A 7,572-nucleotide genomic window follows, 5' to 3' on the forward strand; every position below is an offset into this window, starting at 1 on the left:
TGAGGAAGCTGGGAAACCTAGACAAGCCAACCTGCCAAGGAGGCCAAATGCCTTTCCAGCCTCAAATATGACTATCAGGATTACATGTGGCAACCAAGCAAAGATTAGTACATTCAGGTTCCTGCTCAACCTTGTGTGACAGTCCAGTATTGTATTAACTCACCATAACTTGTGGTCTGTAGATGAGGCCTTGCTACCACCTGTATCTGTCCAGCGCATGGGCAGGTAGAAGGTCCTTGGCTTGCTGTGCTGTGAAGCGCAAATGCAGAAGTTCTTGGGCTTAACAGTGTTCACTTATGTATTCGGGAACAATAATTCCTTCCAGTGTAGGAATTACTTTGTGAGATTCTTTAACCTGTATTATACAGGAGGTCAGACTAGATGATCATAATGGTTCTTTTTGGCCTTATAGTCTATGAATCCCTGCCTTAACAGCTAGTCACTTGCCCAACAATTTTAGGGACTGTACTCACTAATCACATACAAGTTTGTTCCACTCCCCCAGCTGAAAACTACAAAAGGATTTCAGAAAACCCTTTGATCCAACCTAGTTAGAGGAATAAATGTATCACAAAAATTTGGTTCCTAAAAAGGTAGGAAAACCTGTTTTGTTATAATCAAATGTGGGGAGATGTACACACAATGAAACACTGGTGGCAAAGGGAATGTTATTTTGAAGCTTCAAAGAAAGTTTAAAAATCAGGGAGAAGACAAACAAAAGACATTTTAATGGAAGAATTTTCTTCAGTAAATAAAAATATTCAATAAAAGATATTCTGAAAAAAAAGAGTTAATATGTCAAACACAAATGTTTTTAACTGCATTTCAATTATTTGTTTCTTTCAGCCTCTTAACTTTTCTGTTGCTCAACTTTTTCCTATGTAGTCAGCCCTCATACTAAGAAAAATATGGATTTTAGCTAGTTTGGATTGGAAATAGTGCTTTAGAACAGTCAACTTCAAAGTCCCAGAATTAAATTAGCTCCTCCACATTAGATTATTTAAACCATTTGTTGAGTGGCAATAAAATATCTTTTTAAATAAATAAGAATGCATGTCATCATAAACCTTACACTATGGTTTCCTGGAAGCTGTGTTGGGACAATGTAGTCTCATTTGAATGACGACTCATTCATTTCAAACCTTAATAGATGAGTTAGTCAAATACTTTCAGGAAAATATTTAGTAAGAAAATGTGTTAAGGAAATTCATAGGCAAGTTATTATTATAATAATGAAGGCAATCAATGCAAATACTAGGATGATGAGCAGCTTATCAATACTTGTAATAAATAAAATAATAGTAATTATACTAATTAATAGTTGTGAATGAATTTTATAAGCAGACCTATTTCTTGGAAAAAGCAGATGATAATGAAGATAATTCATCTTAAATTTAGAAAGCATCTTCCATCTGGAAGGACTAAACTGATATACAGAGGGATCACTTATCCACCACAGAAATGAAGTCAGCTACAATGAGACACTGAAGCTATTGAACAGCATACAGCAGTGCTACACAATAGTTTAGGAAATGAAGAACAGCTTTTCTTCACTGAAACTGAGTGGAGAATGTATGAAGGAAGAACATACTTACCCAAACTGGGAGATGGGCAGGACACCAAGATTATCACCCCTGTGCTTATGAAGGTGAAATGAGCACAAGTAAGGAGGACCTTTCAGTCTCATTTAAAAGACAGCAAATCCAGCAGTCCCCAAACACTGGGTTGTTGCACTGATGCTGTAGTGTCATCCCCTAGAGTGCGCCAATGCCCTCCTGCCAGCCCTTGGGGTTTTCTGGGGGTAGGCTCGCCAATTCAAATGTCATCTTGGCTTTCTGCTGTTTAGCTTATGAAAATTTGTGACTTGTGACAGAATGGCTCACAAAACAAAGCTGTATGACCACACTGAGTAACCACACCAAACTGAAACATAATTCTGTTCAGTACAGGTATCTTGTATTTGTGTCTATGAATATTAAACTCTCGCCAAACATAGTGTTGCAGGCTTCTGACTCTAGAGAACAACAACATGCATGTACACTCCAGCCACTAGTGAGGGTTCCCCCATCATGCCATATGTCAGTAGACAATATATTTTTTATGTGGTGATTCCTACAGTGATTCATTTTGTCTTTACCCATTTTTTAAAGAAAACCTTAAGACCCTTCCCCTACCTGGTCACACGGAGTTTTTAGAATGATCATTATTGGATATACATTTCTTTTCTTCTCTTTCAATTTCTTTCTCTTCATTTTGTTCATGTGTGTTCTGTTATTTAAGTGGTTTGCTTTGAGTATATTGTGTTAGTGTTTGCATGGTTGTATAGTGCCTTAGTGATTTGGCATGGGGGAATATAGAAATAAAATTGACTGTATTATTTTACTCACCACTGCTTGATCATTTTGGTGATACCACGTCTTTTTTTTCAGCACGGAGGACCTTCCCAGAAGTTCCATATCTGGAAATAATATTGTAGTGCCAGAAATGTTAATTCTGTGACACTGACGTGTGAAATCTGCAGCTCCCAATATCCAAAGGCAGTACTTGTTGAAACATGCTTCCATATTGTGATCATTAACCTAGTCTCATCTGGAAAGAAGGCATTTTACTTCTCATCTTACTAGGTGAGCACTGAGGAGATGGGCACCTCAACTGGACAGTCCTGCATCTCACATGTTCGGTAATCCTAGTTACTAACCAGAATGGAGTTGTGCTAAGAAAATTGCATGAGCCTTAACTAAGAAGAACATTGCTTTGGTCACTTGTTCCAGCCCTGTAATATTTTAACATGGTTGTTTTAATCTAATAGGTTTAATTTTAAATATTTTAAGTGTTTATATTTAATTGTGGTACAGGGAATGAGCTTCATAATTTTTGTTTTAGAATCTGAATATTGACGATTCCATAATAGTAGTTATAATAAAGGTGAAATCTTCAAGACAAGTAACCTCCAAACAATATAAAAGGTTATATTAACTCATTTTCCTCTCATCCTGGAAATGTTCTGTAAATTTTTTCTGATGATACTTTTTAAATTTTCCATACTCCACTTCTGTTTTATGAGAACTGCAATATTTTTATGTGCTACTAACAGCACATGAATTCTAAATCTTTTAGGTAAATATTGTAGGGTCTTTTCTCCCTTTGATGTGTGTGCATGCATATGTGCTGGGAGACATATAGGTAACTCCTTTTAGTGTTAATGAGTTACCTATTAAATCTCAATGCCAAGTACCCTAGTGTTAACTGTTTTATGTATATACATGTATGTATATAATGTGTTTAGGTCTGTGTTTCTCAAATGCGGTCACCAGGGCCTTTTCTTGTGGCCACAGCCATCTGGGCTGTGATGGGGGGAGGGGGAGGGGAGGTGCAAAGCAGTGCCCCCTCTCCCAGGGCTGCCAGCAGCGATTAGGCCCTGCCCCTCTCCAGAGACACAAATGCTGGAGGTGCAGGCAGCTGGTGAATTCCCCACTTTCCTGGGGGTAGGGGAGACAGGTTTCGGCCACAGAGCTTTATGCTCCGTTCATGTGGTGGCAGGCTCTGGTTCCAGACTCTGGCCCCAGGCTCACCACCCCCACCATCATCCCTGGGCCCTGTTGCCTCCCTGGCCACCTCCTCATCCAAGGCTTAATTTGTCCCAGGGCTTGTTGGGCCTGAGTAAGTCTGCTGTGAAAAGTGATATTAACAAACATACAAATATCACTTTTCACAGCAGATGACTTGCCATCTAGCAAGTCTTTAAAAAAAAAAAAGTGCAACCAAAAAAGCAAAAGAAACAACAACAAAAAGACAAGAACATGCAAAGAGCCTGATTTGTGTTTCTGTTCTGTTTAGGTCCAGTAAAGAATGGAGAGAACTGTAAATAATTTTTATTACTGAGTCTGAGAAAAAAACCCTACATAAATTACAATGATTTGAACATGTATATGTGCATATTTATTTGTTTTGCCTAAAGTTAATTAAGTAATTTAAGAAAAATGGTCAGCGCAGCCACCAAAAATTTTGTTGTGAGAACCCCTGGCTATAAACAAGTCAGCAAATATTGCTACCCAAAATGGTAGTGTCACATTCTTATAGTTAATATTATGTTTGGTCAGATAATATGTTTTCTTTATGATGCACATACATAACTCCCAGTTATTTTATTTTGGTTTTGGTTGAGTCCCAAGTTGTTGAAAAGGAATGTCATAATTCCATTTTTATGAGACACGGTTATAAAGCCATTGTGACAAAGCCAGTTAGTTCCACCAAGACCAAAGGACGCATGAGTTTATAGCTAAGGCACTAGATTGATACTCAGGAGATCTGAAGATTACTATATTTACCACAGACTTCCTGTGTGATGTGGAGCAAGTAACCATCTCTCTACATGTCATTTTACAGGTGGGATAATACTTCCTTTCTCCCACCCTTTGTTTGTCTTGTCAGTTTAGACCATAGGCAGTTTAGAGCAGGAATTGTGTCTTGCTATGGGTGAAATCCTGGATCCACTGAAGTCATTGACTTAAATAGGACCATGATTTCACTGTATGTTTTTGTCCAGGTATTAGCATAATAGGGCCCTGACCTTATTTGGGGTCTATAGTTGCTACTGCAATATAAATAATAACAAACCACCCAACCAGAGGGTAGCTAAGAGAAGAAAGTATATGGCAGATATGGCAAATTCCTTGTCCCCCCCCCACACCCGAAATTATTACATGGTACTAAATGCAACTGTGTTCCCATCTTCCATAGTTTTATTATTTTAAATTTAGGAATAGATGGATCCCAGAGTAAATGCATGTAATTTTTTAACTTAATTTTTGTAGTCTACACTGAGAGAAGAAAATGTAACCTTTGCAATTGACTCAATTCCTTCATCTCAAACGAAAAGGGAAATTTAGCCTGAATAGCAGAGAAAATTCTGCAATGGTGAGATCTATGAGACTGTACAACAATCTCAATAGAAGCTGTAGAAACCTCATTGCTTGAGTCTTTAATCTGGAGAAAGTGCTAGCAAATATACGATAGGCAACAATCCTGCATTAGTAGGGGCTTGACTGGTTGATGTAACAAGTCTTTTACACCTCTGACTTCTTGATTCTGTAGCAACTTTAATGTTGCACAAAGTATGCAGAGCTTCCAAAATGACCGAGTAGCAATTCTACATAATTTCACATGGAACCAAGTTATATAGCTCATTTGAATTACGCAAGAAAACGGAGAAGGGAATAGCAGAACTGTTAGGGGGATAGGATCCATAATAGGACACTCTACTTTATGGTATCAGCACTATTGTTAAAACTCTCAAGCTGTGCTCTCTGAGTTCCTCACACTAACAAAATTGCTCAGCTTAATCACAATCTTTCATTATGTAGATATATTATGCCCAATTTGTCCCATATTTTGGTGATTCATTGTCGTTTCAAAAATTAAATGACAGCTAACACACTGATAGATATTAAATTAAGATATAAAACATACACCTCCAATATAAGCTCTTACTTGTGATTCTAAAATATACCTCTGAACCTGGGCAGGCTTTATAGTGGAGCAGCTGCATTGAATTGCAGTGACAGTTAACAGATTCCTCCCTTTAAAAGAAAAATGAAACAAAAGAGCTTGACCCAAAGCCCAGCGAAGTTAATGCAAATAGTCCCATTGGCTTCAGTGGGCTTTGGAAGAGATCTAAGTACACATAGAATCATAGAACTGGAAAGGACCTCGATAGGCCATCTAGTCCAGTCCCCTGCACTCATGGCAGGACTAAGTATTATCTAGATCATCCCTGACAGGTGTTTGTCTAACCTGCTCTTAAAATCCTCAATGATGGAGATTCCACAGCCTCCCTAGGCAATTTATTCCAGTGCTTAACCACCCTGACAGTTAGGAAGTTTTTCCTAATCTCCAACCTAAACCTCCCTTGCTGCAATTTAAGGCTCTTGCTTTTGTCTTATCCTCAGAGGTTAAGAACAATTCTTCTCCCTCCTCCTTGTAACAACATTTTATGTACTTGAAAACTGTTTTAATGTCCCCTCTCCGTCTTCTCTTTTCCAGACTAAACAAACCCAATTTTTTCAGTCTTCCATCATAAAATATAAAAATCATAAAATGTTGTTCCATCATAGGTCAGGTTTTCTAGACGTTTAATCATTTTTGTTGCTCTTCTCTGGACTTTCTCCAGTTTGTCCACATCTTTCCTGAAATGTGGTGCTCAGAACTGGACACAATATTCCAGTTGAGGCCTAATCAGCACAGAATACAGCGGAAGAATTACTTCTCATGTCTTGCTTACAACACTCTTGCTAATACAACCCAGAATGATATTTGCTTTTTTTGCATCAGTGTTACACGGTTGACTCATATTTAGCTTGTGCTCCACTATAACCTCCAGATCCCTTTCCACAGTACTCCTTCCTAGGGAGTCATTTCCCATTTTGTATGTGTGCAACTGATTGTTCCTTCCTAAATGGAGTACTTTGCATTTGTCCTTATTGAATTTCATCCTATTTACTTCAGACCATTTCTCCAGTTTGTCCAGATCATTTTGAATTTTAATCCTATCCTCCAAAGCCCTTGCAACCCTTCCCAGCTTGGTATTGTCCACAAGCTTTATCAGTGTACTCTCTATGGCATTATCTAGATCATTAATAAAGATATTGAACAGAACCAGACCCAGAACTGATCCCTGTGGGACTCCACTCATTATGTCCTTCCAGCATGATGTGAACCACTGATAACTATTCCCAGGAATGGTTTTCCAACCAGTTTTGCACCCACCTTATAGTAGCTTCATCTAGGTTGCATTTCCCTACTTTGTTTATGAGAACTCATGCAAGACAGTGTCAAAAGCTTTACAAAAGTCAAGATATACCACATCTACCGCTTCCCCCCCATCCACAAGGCTTGTTACCGTCAAAGAAAGCTGTCAGGTTGGTTTGACAGGATTTGTTCTTGACAAAACCATGCTATTACTTATCACCTTATTATCTTCTAGATGTTTGCAAATTGATTACTTAATCATTTGCTCCATTGTCTTTCCAGATACAGAAGTTAAGATGACCGGTCTGTAATTCCCCGGGTTGTCCTTATTTCCCTTTTTATAGTTTGGCACTATATTTGCCCTTTTCCAGTCTTCTGGAATCTCTCCCGTCTTCCATGACTTTTCAGAGATAATCGCTCATGGCTCAGATATCTCCTCAGTCAGCTCACTGAGTATTCTAGGATGCATTTCATCAGGCCCTGGTGACTTGAAGACATTTAATTTGTCTAAGTAATTTGAAAGGTAGGAACTCCTAGCACTAGACTGAGCCTGGCACAGCACATGTAAATGTTGCACAGTCTTCCCCAAATATCTCAGTCCTGGTCTGCAACACTTTTGTACTCTAGTCTTGGACTGCTCTTTGGCAGAGACTACCCAGTAGGAGATGAATTGTGCAAAATTACCTAGTGGTTTTACGATGTGGAGAAGTAGGGATTAGGATCAGACACATTCATTTTCATTTAGGATTTATTTTAGAATTGGAACCTACATGTCCATTGTTGTATTAACTCTGTGTCAACTAATTCCATAAAATATAACACTTG

The sequence above is a fragment of the Caretta caretta genome, chromosome 2, assembly GCF_965140235.1.
Source record: "Caretta caretta isolate rCarCar2 chromosome 2, rCarCar1.hap1, whole genome shotgun sequence".
In the NCBI taxonomy this organism is placed as follows: domain Eukaryota; kingdom Metazoa; phylum Chordata; order Testudines; family Cheloniidae; genus Caretta; species Caretta caretta.